Here is a 15,193-nt window from a genome sequence, read left to right as displayed (position 1 = left end):
ATGCATTTGTACCTACTTTCTTCTCTGTTACAAATGTTTTCTACCACTTATTTTTCAGGCAAAGTTTTGCCAATCTGCTTAGGCCCAGATCAGCTATGACCTCTTCAGTGAAGCTATTCCCAGCTCCCACAGGGAGAACTTTGTGGCTCCATCCCTGTTCTTCTACATCCCTTTGTCTGTATCTCAATCACAGGACTTACTACCCATTGTATTGTCTGTCTCCTTCCTCCTCACCTTCCGACCATCCCATCACCTCACACTGGATTACATCAGCTCCTTGAAGGCAGGGATTCTATCTGTTTTATTTCTGTTTCTGTCATCATAAGGGGTTGGACTTACACATACTAGGTGTCCAAGAAGAGTTTAATGAGAAACTATGAATGAATTCCTCATAGACGTTCTTTACAAATTGGTTTAAATGTCCACCTCCCTCCAAATAGTTGTTTTAGTTAAGTTTATTCCTTAGCCAATTTACCAATACATATTTGAGTCTTTCATATAATAATCGTCCTTTTATGTGAATAATTAAGCCAACCCTGTGACACTCCTGAGTTTGTTATGAAATGCTAAGCTTCCTAAGGACAGACAAGTGTTGTTTCTGCATAACACTGACCACTCCAATTCTCTAATATAATGTACAGTGTTTCAAAAATATGGGGTTAGTTGTGACACCTTAGGTAAATTACTTAAACCTTTCTAATAAACCTAAGTCAGATATAAAAGGTAATAATTTCTATCCCATTAATATGCTACAAGAATTAGTTGAGAAAAATGCAGTTAGAGCATTTAGGACAGTACCTGGAGCACAGTAAAAACGCTCAATAAATGCCATCTTTGCTTAATCTCTGCTTTCTATATATTTAAAATTCATATATATTTGTGATTTTTTTCAACTTTATCTTAACAGACTGGTGATTGCATGTGTGTATGTGTGTGTATTCATTTAACAGATGTTGGTAAGTCAACTATTTATTAATTTAACTTTATTTTTCATTTTCATATTTTAGATTTAGGGGATGTATGTGCAGGTGTATTACATGGGTAATAAATCACAATATGTGTGACGTTGACACTTGGGCTTCTCAATTTTCCATTGCCCAAGTCATCAACATAGTACCTGATAGGTAGTTTTTCAACTCTTATTTATTTTGACTTATTTTTACCAGAGTACATACTCATAATTCCATGATTAATGATTAAAGAAAGCAGTGTATGTTAAATACATCACCTTGGTCAGAAGAGCACTCACGGTTTCTACATTTGCTTTTGGCAACAACTTTGTTAAATCTCATGTTTTGCTGTTAATTTATCATTTAGCGTTTGCTTATATATTTCTTCTTGCTCCAGTGGGAACTGTATCTTTTATTTTTTTTGATCCCTATAGTGCTAAGTACTAGGCTTTGTGCTTATTAGGCATTCAGTAAATATCTGAACAACTCTAGCCTTGCTCTCTTGACCTAGAAATATGAGAGAAACTGTTCAAACTCCCTAGTTGTGTCTACAAAGAGCCATGAGCCTCTGGAGGGAGAGGAAAAGAGGTCAAGAATGAATATTTCCCGTTAGCACAGAAGACTTTGAGAGCCCTCTCATCTTTTTCTCTGAAGCTGTAGGGAGTTCTGTTTCCTTTCACTAGTGCTCCATGTTGCAGGACCCAAAGTGAATTTTTGGGGAACTCAGGGAAGATGAGAGCTGATCCAAGATTCCGCACTAACTTCCATAGCCACAGTATTCAGAAATCAAGCATCTGGGTTCAGAAATGATGACGTGCTTTAGTGAAGCATGTGGTTAAAGGGCCAGTAAGTCTTCTAATTATGCAATCCCCAGCCTTTTATGAATACCAATGATAAAAGAGCAAAGCATGTGCTCTTCCTTCTTCCCTCCCTCCCCCCTCCCTCTCTCCCTCCCTCCCTTCCTCCCTCCCTCTCTCCCTCCCTCCCTTCCTCACTCCTTCTCTCCCTCTCTTTCTTTCTCCCTGCCTTCCTTTCTTTTTTCTCTTTAGAAATGTTTTTACTGTTTTTGTAAAAATGATACATGCTTATTACAAAACAATCTAAGCAGTGTAGTCATAGTATATTTAATCTCTTCTAGATTGCCTTCTTGAATTTCATCAGGATCACCCTTTTAGGGTGAAAATGAGGTCTCGTTTTTGTGGTTCCTGCAAACAATGTAAAGTGACAGCACTTCTGATAGGGTGGCCCAGGCTGGCTTCAGAGGCTTCCCCATGCCACAGACTGGCCTGAGCTGGATCTTCCAAGTGTTCTGCTTAGATTTTGACGGCAAGGTTTTGCTATCTCAAGATCTCTCTTCCTACATTGGAAAAAATTTACCTAAATGTAAGAACATGCAGCTATGACAACTATTGACACTCTGGATTGAACCAGCTGTTCTTGTTCTTTCTCTTCCTCCACTCCATGTGTGTCCCCTGAGTCTGTGTGCTGGTAAGATCTTCCCAGGGAAAGTACAAGTTGACATTCCAGGGTATATGAGTGGATGTGGTCCCCCGATCAAATTCTTAAGCCATTTTGGAAAAGTTAGGAAAGCACTAAGAGTTGTGTGTACCTGTATACAATTACTAATTGTAATTACACAAGATACCCATGGGATCCTTACACTTTGGATCTCAAAGTATCGTTCAGCTTTTCTTAGTATGGATTATATCTTACTAAGTGTCATTAAATAGGCATTCTGGGGAAGCTTTTGAGTTTTTCATTGCATTAGGTTTATGAATGTGATATCCACCTGGAAGAGGGAGAAATGTATTACATCACTGCACATAGTAGGCAGACAATAGATATTGTTGCTGGACATAGGAGCCAGGCCAGCACTTGAGTTTTTAAAAAATTGGGTGCCTTGGTTAGCCTCCTCCTTTACAGACTTCTTTAGTATCAGAAAATTTAAAGATCAGGAAGTTTTGTGAAGCTTTTGGTAACCTCTGGTAGTTTACTTTGCAGAGAAGGCAGTATCGCTGGTACTTTGGAAATGTTTTGGACTGGCTTACTCTCCAGTGCTGCTCCCTTAGGGAAATTTTCTCCTAACTTGACTTTCTCATTTGAATATTTTCCATATAAACTTTGCCTTCTTTCTGTTCATCTTTTTTTTTTTTTTTGCCCCACTGTAACATCTGCTTGACTGTGATGTCACATTCCCCACCCTCCCCCAGCAAGGAGACAATGAGAAATGACTGTTCATTGATTGCTGAGTATGTGGTATACTGCAGTTATGGGTCTTGACGTTGAAAATGATCTTGTGAAGAGGGTGTGGGAGGAGTGGATCAAATGGGATAGTGTGTTGAGAAAGCTTCATCAAAGTTCATTCACCATTTTTGCACACTTCTTATAGAACAGGTGCTATGCTAAGCATAAAGATATGGGATGAACAAGACAGACTTGGTCCCTGCACTCATAGCTCTGACAGTTTAATGGGGGAAGAGAGACCTGTTTTAAAAGGAAGGCTTTGAGCAAGGATAACTGAGGGACATAACATAGTTTCCAGGGTCTGTGAAAGCCTTCTTGGGGTTCTAACTCAAGCAAAAGTCTTCTTCGAAACTCAGTTGTCGTCCTTTTGTTGTTACTCTTGTTGGAGGACTCAAGATCTATCCCTGACATACATTAACCATCAACCAGGCATGCACATGTCCAATGTAAGGTACTTGTGTATTCAGAAAAAGGTCACACTCCAATAAAAGTGCAAATGTTATTGAAAGACAGCAAAGCTCGGTGAATACCAGTATTAATAAAATTATCAGAGGACTAATCTAGGAACATTAAGCTATAAACCCCTGAGTTACATAGTTTACACATTTACTAGTCCAATCCGATTATCAGGAAACTGAGGAAATGGAACTCAGGAAAAGTCTGTCACAGAGCTAAACATTTGATGAACAAATAAGTAAATGGTTGAATGGATTGGCACCAGTCTACATATACCTTTTAAGATATCTGTCAATTTATTCTAAGGTTTCCTACATATTTTTCTCAGTGATTCTTTTAGTTTCAGAAGTTAGATTAGAATGTGAGTACTTCTGGAGAAAGTTACAGTAACCACTACATTTTATTAATATGATTATTCTTATTATTTCATAACACCTAATGAGCAATGTCATTTAATTCTATGGGAGTGAAAGTCAAGCAAGCATATTTTAAACTCATTAAGTATAAAACACTATTTTAAGTGCTTTTTATTTTCTGCCAAAAATGGACATTAAAAGAGGTTTTTAAAAATTTAATGATTCACCCATTTCACAGATTTAAAAAATGAAGTCTCGACACTTCTCTAGGTTTCACATGGAAAATCAGTGGCAGATGAAACAAACTCAGGAATTTATTTTTTCGACTTGTGCTTAACCAATTGGAGACAGGCTGTCTCCAGGCTATATTTTATTTCTAATAGCTATAAAGTGAATGAACTCAAAGAACAGTCCAGTGTCCTGCTGCAATTGATATGAAAAAGGACAGGGGAAGAAAAGATTCCTCATTAATGGATTTATATTCTAGTGATAGGGTTGGGGGTAGAAAGGTCATTTTGAAAAGAAAAGTGAAATATAGAGCATGCAGAAAAATTATCTTGTTATCTGACTCAGAGACATGAGGCTGCATGTTATCCTCTGTTCGTTTATTTTTTCTCCTAGTTTTCCTTTTATTTTTAGATAAATGTGAGTCAGACAGATGAGACAAGAGTAATTTTTAGAAACTCTCTTCTCTTGCAAGCTTTTGGGAGCGGAGTTTTTCTCATTTTATATGGTCTAATTGGAAGTGCCATTTAATTGTAAAGGAAGAAAATTGGGCAGGTAAATTAGTAAGAACAAATAAATGTCTTATGAAAAGTTGAGCTTACCTTCTTATTAAGTATATTAGCTCATAATCAGACAAAATTTAAAGCTTAATTGAAAAACTGAAATTGAAGTTCTCTCCAGGTTTTTTTTTTTTTTTTTTTTTTTTTAAGGGGAAAGGCATTATAACTCTGAAAAGATTTTTTAGTTTAGTAAAGAGCATGGGATTAGAAAGTAACTAACTATTTTGGTGGTTTTATGTTTAGTGACAAGTTTCTTACAATATAAACAACTTAATTTAATTTTCAACAGTTACTTCACCAGGGATGTTTTTATTTATTTTTTTCAAAATGCAGACAAGGAACTTTAAGCCTTGAGAGTATAAATGTATTGGCATAGTATCCTGGGTTCAAATCCAGCTTTGTCTGACTCTGACCCTCCGCTCCTTCCCCACCCAAAATTTCTCCTGAGGTATCTACTATCTTTTGGTATCGGGGATGTGGCTGAGTGAAGGACACTGTGTCCCACTGACTTCACATCCAGACACACACAAGTGGATGAGATACAGCTTGTGACTCAGGGCATAATGGAGTATGTACCAGGCACTATTGTGGCACAAAGGGAGAATGATCAACTCTGCTTGGACTGAGTGGAGCAAGTCAGCCAAGATTTTATGGAGGAGGAGAAAAAGCCATTTGAGCTAGGTCTTCCTTGTTGAGAAGGCACAGTAGGTCACCTGAGATGGAAGGAAAAGTCTGCCCAGAATGGCTTGAAACAGTAGCATGGAGGATATGATTGCAGAATTGTGAGATAAAATGCAGGACACACAGTTAAAGTTGAACTTCCCATTAAACCACAAATAATGGCTTAGTATATCCTATGCAGTAACTGGAACATATATGAACCTGTTATTTGTGGGTTATTGGAAATTCAAATTTAACTGAGCATTCTGTGATTCAGTTTGTTAAATCTGGTCATGCTATGCATTCAGGCTTTGTTGGAGTGTATCATGTAAGGCTGGGGGCACCAGGAGGGGTGCTGAGAGAGTTAGGTTGAGGCTTATACTTGGGGAAACTGGTCTTTGCTATACATGGCAAATGGGATTAAAAATAGCTTTACTCTACACAATGGATGTCTGTTCATCCTATGGCTTAGTAGGTCATATATGCCACTTATCAGTTAAAAACACAGTTTGAATAAAGCATTGTCTCTAATGAAAAGTACTTTTTTGCTCAAGGAGTCACGTAATAAAATTACTTATAACAAATTTTCAAATTAATTCCTAATGTCTGATTATTCTTTTCTCCATAAGAGAAATGTATGAGAAAGGGAAGAAATGCTTTAGAGGGAGGAGAAAGTTAAATAAAACCAGTGAGAGAAAAAACAGATACATTTATATGGCATATATGTGTTTCCTGTTTAATTTTTAAGTGGGGCAAAAAAGACAGATGAAATTGCATTATCCCTGTGCAAATCCCGTCTAAACTAAAGCAAAGATATTTTACTCTGACTCAGGAGCATGGAATTCTTCCCAGAGTCACAGAAGACGGCACAGCCTGGGGACAATCGGGAATCACCTGGAGGATGGCAGGTAGCACTGTTACATTTACTTAAAAATTTGGTCAGGCATGGTGGTTCACCCCTGTAATCCAGCACTTTGGGAGGCCAAGATGGGAGGATAGCTTGAAGCCTGGAGTTTGAGACCAGCCTGGGCAACAAAATGAGACCTTATCTCTGAAAAGATTTAATCTTTTAATTTTTTTTTTTTTTTTAAATTTGAGGATCACAGATTGTTTAAAAAAGTATTTTATTTTTGTGTTTTTTTCTTATGATGTCCCATGTATCTGTGACATTGGCTTATTTTGCTTGTCTCCTACATTTGTGGTATTGGTTGAAAGGCGGCATCTAAACATTTCGATATAACATTTAGAAAATAAAATGGCTTGTGAGAGCAGTGACTGCATACCAATTTAGATTTTTCTCTCCCTCCTCATTAAATATGTGACTATGTCTTTTGTTTACTTTTCTCCTTACTCCAGAAAGGATTTAAGGCAGCTCATAAATATGTGCGAGACCTATCACTCCTATGCATGTGGCCATTCAAGCGTTTTGATGATTGTACATTTTAAAGCTAAATGCAAAGACCTCTTTATAATTAGTTTGTGTGTGCTTCTGAGGGAAGTTATGGTAATCATTACTTTTGTTGTTATTATTTCATTGTATCTAATGAACAATGGTAATAAATCCCGTGGGAACCAACCATAATATAACATATATATTTTGAAAACCGTTAGATATAAAAATTCTAATTGACTTGGAGAAGTTTCATTCATTTCATTTTTATTTAGTAGGATATTTCATTGTCCTTGGCTTAAGCCTTTCTTTGCTTTAGATGAGGTTAAGGAAAGACAAAAATCTAACTGTGATAAACACAGTCTGAATTTCATTATTAACACTTTCATATAAAGACAGATTAATAGCCAAAGTAGATGCTGGTCATAATGAATGACTTTTGATTCACTGTTTTCCTGAATTATTTTTACTTTGGTAGGCATGTTATTTCTGCTTAAAAATAAAGTGCTATTAGTAATCAAGGATGTGAGTTCATAAAGAGTAAGTTAAATTTTAAACCATGGTTTATTTGAGATTTTGCTTTGTCTGGGAAAGGATTTAAACCTCAGCAAGAATGATTTAGGGGTTAGAAAAACAAATCTTTGATAGGGAGAGTGTAACATGTTGGAATGGGTTGTCTTCTCAACGTTTTTTAATGATTTGGCAGGCATCTTGTCAAATGAGCTGGGGTTTTATTGAATCTGATAATGGTAATATTAGGCTCAAAATGAGTTTGACAGGGTGCCCAAATGGCTGGATCTCACAGGATAAAGTTTAATACAAATAAGCGATAAACACATAGCCCATTACCTGGATTCAGAAAAGCAACTGGAAAAATAGTTTACATTGAAAAACAATGAAAAACAGTGGGCTGGGCCTTTTAGATAACAGCGAGTTCAATATAAGTCAAGAGAGTGGTGCAATGCTATAAGTCTAATAGGATTTAGAATCAATTTTAGAGCAAGCTTGCCAGACTGAGGAAGATGTAACCCCAAATATACATTCCATAGTGGGCAAAACTTTTTTTTTTTAAATACTGACTTTATATCTAGATACCACACCTTAAAAGCATACTTTTAAAAACAAAAAAATGTACTTGATGAGAAGATATAAAACCATGTCAAAAACAAAACAGGAAGGAAAACTACAGGAATAGAAGATGTTTTACTGGAGAAAAGAAGAGCTTCATTGTTAAAGAGGAAAAAGTTTATTCTCTCTGATGTTGAATTTCTTTTCTTTCTTTTTTTTTTATTATTACACTTTAAGTTCTAGGGTACATGTGCATAACGTGCAGGTTTGTTACATATGTATACTTGTGCCATGTTGGTGTGCTGCACCCATCAACTCGTCAGCACCCATCAACTCGTCATTTACATCAGGTATAACTCCCAATGCAATCCCTCTCCCCTCCCCCTCCCCATAATAGGCCCCAGTGTGTGATGTTCCCCTTCCCGAGTCTAAGTGATCTCACTGTTCAGTTCCCACCTATGAGTGAGAACATGCGGTGTTTGGTTTTCTGTTCTTGTGATAGTTTGCTGAGAATGATGGTTTCCAGCTGCATCCATGTCCCTACAAAGGAAACAAACTCATCCTTTTTTATGGCTGCATAGTATTCCATGGTGTATATGTGCCACATTTTCTTAATCCAGTCTGTCACTGATGGACATTTGTGTTGATTCCAAGTATTTGCTATTGTGGATAGTGCCACAATGAACATACATGTGCATGTGTCTTTATAGCAGCATGATTTATAACCCTTTGGGTATATACCCAGTAATGGGATGGCTGGGTCATATGGTACTTCTAGTTCTAGATCCTTGAGGAATCGCCATACTGTTTTCCATAATGGTTGAACTAGTTTACAGTTCCACCAACAGTGTAAAAGTGTTCCTATTTCTCCACATCCTCTCCAGCACCTGTTGTTTCCTGACTTTTTAATGATGGCCATTCTAACTGATGTGAGATGGTATCTCATTGTGGTTTTGATTTGCATTTCTCTGATGGCCAGTGATGACGAGCATTTTTTCATGTGTCTGTTGACTGTATGTATGCCTTCTTTTGAGAAATGTCTGTTCATATCCCTTGCCCACTTTTTGATGGGGTTGTTTGTTTTTTTCTTGTAAATTTGTTTGAGTTCTTTGTAGGTTCTGGATATTAGCCCTTTGTCTGATGAGTAGATTGCAAAAATTTTCTCCCATTCTGTAGGTTGCCTGTTCACTCTGATCGTAGTTTCTTCTGCTGTGCAGAAGCTCTTTAGTTTAATTAGATCCCATTTGTCAATTTTGGCTTTTGTTGCCGTTGCTTTTGGTGTTTTAGACATGAAGTTCTTACCCATGCCTATGTCCTGAATGGTATTACCTAGGTTTTCTTCTAGGGTTTTTATGGTTTTAGGTCTTACATTTAAGTCTCTAATCCATCTTGAATTCATTTTCATTTAAGAAATAAGGAAAGGATGCAGTTTCAGCTTTCTACTTATGGCTAGCCAATTTTCCCAGCACCATTTATTAAATAGGGAATGTTTTCCCCATTTCTTGTTTTTCTCAGGTTTGTCAAAGACCAGATGGCTGTAGATGTGTGGTATTATTTCTGAGGACTCTGTTCTGTTCCATTGGTCTATATCTCTGTTTTGGTACCAGTACCATGCTGTTTTGGTTACTGTAGCCTTGTAGTATAGTTTGAAGTCAGGTAGCGTGATGCCTCCAGCTTTGTTCTTTTGACTTAGGATTGTCTTGGCAATGAGGGGTCTTTTTTGGTTCCATATGAACTTTAAAGCAGTTTTTTTCCAATGCTGTGAAGAAACTCATTGGTAGCTTGATGGGGATGGCATTGAATCTATAAATTACTTTGGGCAGTATGGCCATTTTCACGATATTGATTCTTCCTATCCATGAGCATGGTATATTCTTCCATTTGTTTGTGTCCTCTTATTTCACTGAGCAGTGGTTTGTAGTTCTCCTTGAAGAGGTCCTTTACATCCCTTGTAAGTTGGATTCCTAAGTATTTTATTCTCTTTGAAGCAATTGTGAATGGAAGTTCATTCATGATTTGGCTCTGTTTGTCTGTTACTGGTGTATAAGAATGCTTGTGATTTTTGCACATTGATTTTGTATCCTGAGACTTTGCTGAAGTTGCTTATCAGCTTAAGGAGATTTTGGGCTGAGATGATGGGGTTTTCTAAATATACAATCATGTCATCTGCAAACAGGGACAACTTAACTTCTTCTTTTCCTAACTGAATACCCTTTATTTCTTTCTCTTGCCTGATTGCCCTAGACAGAACTTCCAACACTATGTTGAATAGGAGTGGTGAGAGAGAGCATCCCTGTCTTGTGCCAGTTTTCAAAGGGAATGCTTCCAGGTTTTGCCCATTCAGTATGATATTGGCTATGGGTTTGTCATAAACAGCTCTTATTATTTTGAGATACGTTCCATCAATACCAAATTTATTGAGAGTTTTTAGCATGAAGGGCTGTTGAATTTTGTCAAAGGCCTTTTCTGCATCTATTGAGATAATCATGTGGTTTTTGTCTTTGGTTCTGTTTATATGCTGGATTACGTTTATTGATTTGTGTATGTTGAACCAGCCTTGCATCCTGGGGATGAAGCCCACTTGATCGTGGTGGATAAGCTTTTTGATGTGCTGCTGGATTCAGTTTGCCAGTATTTTACTGAGGATTTTTGCATCGATGTTCATCAGGGATATTGGTCTAAAATTCTCTTTTTTTGTTGTGTCTCTGCCAGGCTTTGGTATCAGGATGATGTTGGCCTCATAAAATGCGTTATGGAGGATTCCCCCTTTTTCTACTGATTGGAATAGTTTCAGAAGGAATGGTACCAGCTCCTCCTTGTACTTCTGGTAGAATTCAGCTGTGACTCCATCTGGTCCTGGACTTTTTTTGGTTGGTAGGCTACTAATTATTGCCTCAATTTCAGAGCCTGCTATTGGTCTATTCAGGGATTCAACTTCTTCCTGGTTTAGTCTTGGGAGAGTGTAAGTGTCCAGGAAATTATCCATTTCTCCTAGATTTTCTAGTTTATTTGCATAGAGGTGTTTACAGTATTCTCTGATGGTAGTTTGTATTTCTGTGGGGTTGGTGGTGATATCCCCTTTATCATTTTTTATTGCGTCTATTTGATTCTTCTCTCTTTTCTTCTTTATTAGTCTTGCTAGCGGTCTATCAATTTTGTTGATCTTTTCAAAAAACCAACTCCTGGATTCATTGATTTTTTGGAGGGTTTTTTGTGTCTCTGTCTCCTTCAGTTCTCCTCTGATCTTAGTTATTTCTTGCCTTCTGCTAGCTTTTGAATGTGTTTGCTCTTGCTTGTCTGGTTCTTTTAATTGTGATGTTAGAGTGTCAATTTTAGATCTTTCTAGCTTTCTCTTGTGGGCATTTAGTGCTATAAATTTCCCTCTACACACTGCTTTAAATATGTCTCAGAGATTCTGGTATGTTGTATCTTTGTTCTCATTGGTTTCAAAGAACATCATTATTTCTGCCTTCATTTCATTATGTACCCAGTAGTCTATCAGGAGCAGGTGGTTCACTTTCAATGTAGTTGAGCAGTTTTGCTTGAGTTTCTTAGTCCTGAATTCTAGTTTGATTGCACTGTGGTCTGAGAGACAGTTTGTTATAACTTCTGTTCTTGTACATTTGCTAAGGAGTGCTTTACTTCCAATTATGTGGTCAATTTTGGAATAAGTGTGATGTGGTGCTGAGAAGAATGTATATTCTGTTGATTTGGGGTGGAGAGTTCTGTAAACGTCTATTAGGTCATTTAGTGCAGAGATGAGTTCAATTCCTGGATATCCTTGTTAACTTTCTGTCTCGTTGATCTGTCTAATGTTGACAGTGGAGTGTTGAAGTCTCCCATTATTATTGTATGGGAGTCTAAGTCTCTTTGTAAGTCTCTAAGGACTTGCTTTATGAATCTGAGTGCTCCTGTACTGGGTGCATATATATTTAGGATAGTTGGCTCTTCCTGATGAATTGATCCCTTTACCATTATGTAATGGCCTTCTTTGTCTCTTTTGATCTTTGATGGTTTAAAGTCTGTTTTATCAGAGACTAGTATTGCAACCCCTGCTTTTTTTGTTCTCCATTTGCTTGGTAGATCTTCCTCCATCCCTTTATTTTGAGCCTATGTGTGTCTCTGCATGTGAGATGGGTCTCCTGAATACAGCACACTGATGGGTCTTGACTCTTTATCCAGTTTGCCAGTCTGCATCTTTTAATTGGAGCATTTAGTCCATTTACATTTAAGGTTAATATTGTTATGTGTGAACTTGATCCTGTCATTGTGATATTAACTGGTTATTTTGCCCGTTAGTTGATGCAGTTTCTTCCTAGCATCAATGGACTTTACATTTTGGCATGTTTTTGCAATGGCTGGTACCGGTTGTTCCTTTCCATGTTTAGTGCTTCCTTCAGGGTGTCTTGTAAGGCAGGCCTGGTGGTGACAAAATCTCCAAGCATTTGCTTAGCTGTAAAGGATTTTATTTCTCCTTCACTTATGAAACTTAGTTTGGCTGGATATGAAATTCTGGGTTGAAAATTCTTTTCTTTAAGAATGTTGAATATTGGCCCCCACTCTCTTCTGGCTTGTAGAGTTTCTGCCAAGAGATCTGTTGTTAGTCTGACGGGCTTCACTTGGTGGGTAACCTGACCTTTCTCTCTGGCTGCCCTTAACATTTTTTCCTTCATTTCAACTTTGGTGAATCTGGCAATTATGTGTCTTGGAGTTGCTCTTCTCGAGAAGTATCTTTGTGGAATTCTCTGTATTTCCTGAATTTGAATGTTGGCCTGCCTTACTAGGTTGGGGAATTTCTTCTGGATGATATCCTCAAAAGCGTTTTCCAACTTGGTTCCATTTTCCCTCTCACTTTCAGGCACCCCAATCAGATGTAGATTTGGTCTTTTCACATAATCCTATACTTCTTGAAGTCTTTTTTCATTTCTTTTGCCTCTTTTTTCTTTAGACTTCTCTTCTTGCTTCATTTCATTCATTTGATCCTCAATCGCTGATACTTTCTTCCAGTTGATCGAGTCAGTTACTGAAGCTTGTGCATTTGTCACATGTTTCTCGTGTCATGGTTTTTATCTCTGTCAGTTCGTTTATGGCCTTCTCTGCATTGATTATTCTAGTTATCCATTCTTCCATTCTTTTTTCAAAATTTTTAGTTTCTTTGAGCTGGGTACGTAATTCCTTTTTTAGCTCTGAGAAGTTTGATGGACCGAAGCCTTCTTCTCTCAACTCGTCAAAGTCATTCTCCATCCAACTTTGATCCGTTGCTGGCGATGAGCTGCATTCCTTTGGAGGGGGAGATGCACTCTTATTTTTTGAATTTCCAGCTTTTCTGCCCTGCTTTTCCCCCATCTTTGTGGTTTTATCTGCCTTTGGTCTTTGATGATGGTGACGTACTGATGGGATTTTGGTGTGGTGTCCTTCCTCTTTGTTAGTTTTCCTTCTCACAGTCAGGATCCTCAGCTGTAGATCTGTTGGAGATTGCTTGAGGTCCACTCCAGACCCTGTTTGCCTGGGTATCAGCAGCAGAGGCTGCAGAAGATAGAATATTGCTGAACAGCGAGTGTACCTGTCTGATTCTTGCTTTGGAAGCTTCGTCTCAGGGGTGTATCCTGCCGTGTGAGGTGTAGGGTGTCGGTCTGCCCCTAGTGGGGGATGTCTCCCAGTTAGGCTACTCAGGGGTCAGGGACCCACTTGAGCAGGCAGTCTGTCCATTGTCAGATCTCAACCTCCATGTTGGGAGATCCACTGCTCTCTTCAAAGCTGTGAGACAGGATTATTTGCATCTGCAGAGGTTTCAGCTTTTTTTGTTGTTGTTTAGCTGTGCCCTGTCCCCAGAGGTGGAGTCTACAGAGACAGGCAGGCCTCCTTGAGCTGCTGTGGGCTCCAAGCAGTTCGAGCTTCCCAGCAGCTTTGTTTACCTACTTAAGCCTCAGCAATGGCAGGTGCCCCTCCCCCAGTCTCGCTGCTGCCTTGCCTTTAGAAAGCAGACTGCTGTGCTAGCAATGAGGGAGGCTCCCTGGGCGTGGGACCCTCCCGTCCAGGTGTGGCATATAATCTCCTGGTGTGCTGTTTGCTAAGACCCTTGGTAAAGCGCAGTATTGGGGTGGAGGTAACCGATTTTCCAGGTGTTGTGTGTCTCAGTTCCCCTGGCTAGGAAAAGGGATTCCCTTCCCCCTTGCACTTCCCAGATGATTCGATGCCTCGCCCTGCTTCAGCTCTTGGTGGTCGGGCTGCAGCAGCTGACCAGCACCGATTGTTTGGCATTCCCTAGTGAGATGAACCCGGTACCTCAGTGGAAAATGCAGAAATCACCCATCTTCTCTGTCACTCGCGCTGGGAGCTGGAGACTGGAGCTGTTCCTATTCGGCTATCTTGCTCCGAGGTCCTGATGTTGAATTTCTACAAGGACCAATATGTAGAAGTTTCCGTATAAGAATGAACTTACTTGCAATCAACACTTTGTAGATAGAATAGGCTGCCATTGTATGGTTATGGACATCAGCATTCCTCACCTGTTGGAGAGGCTGGAGAAAGGTGATTTACACATTGGATCTAGATTTAGAACTTTGTGATCTCTTCCAAATCTGCTATTCTGTGATTCTAAGTATGTTTAGGATAGTTAGATATATTTTTGGTGTACCTAACTGCTAAAACAGTCAATTATCTCAGGAAATTTCATGCACCAATCTACCCTTTGTTATCACATAGGCAAAGCAGCTGGTTGATTGACTGGAAGTTTCAATTTTGCTGGGTAGGTATCCAGGAGGTGTAGCTTGTTTTGTGCTTATTGGATCATCTTGCCCACATACAGGCCTTTTCAATGTAACACTCCATATAAAAAGGCAAAATGAGTTGCAAAAAATACACACAAAACCCTGATCAAAACAGTTCTTAGAATACATTAGCTTTAAAATTTCATTGCAATCAGAATTTTCTGTTCCTTGCACTTATGTATTATTGTCTCTTTCCAGCCTTTTAATATACAATGAAAAACCTCTAGATAACAAATACTTGTCATGCCCCAGTCAGTTGTTCACTTGTTTTCAGGAATATTTAATACTATAAAATATCCATAAGACAAAATAAGAAAGTCAGTTCCTTGGAGTTTGTTTTAATACGATTAATACAATCAATTCTATGATTCTTTTTTTTTCCTATCAACACCCCCTCTATTTCATTTTTGCTAGTCACCAGCTGGCTTTTTTTCCCCAGCACAAAATGACTCTAAACTACAAGATAATTCTACAAAAAGAAACTTGTTCCAAAAGTTACATGGAGCCAACTATG

The sequence above is a fragment of the Chlorocebus sabaeus genome, chromosome 13, assembly GCF_047675955.1.
Source record: "Chlorocebus sabaeus isolate Y175 chromosome 13, mChlSab1.0.hap1, whole genome shotgun sequence".
NCBI lineage: Eukaryota > Metazoa > Chordata > Mammalia > Primates > Cercopithecidae > Chlorocebus > Chlorocebus sabaeus.
The sequence above is the reverse complement of the archived record's forward strand: the minus strand, read 5'-3'. Positions refer to the sequence as shown.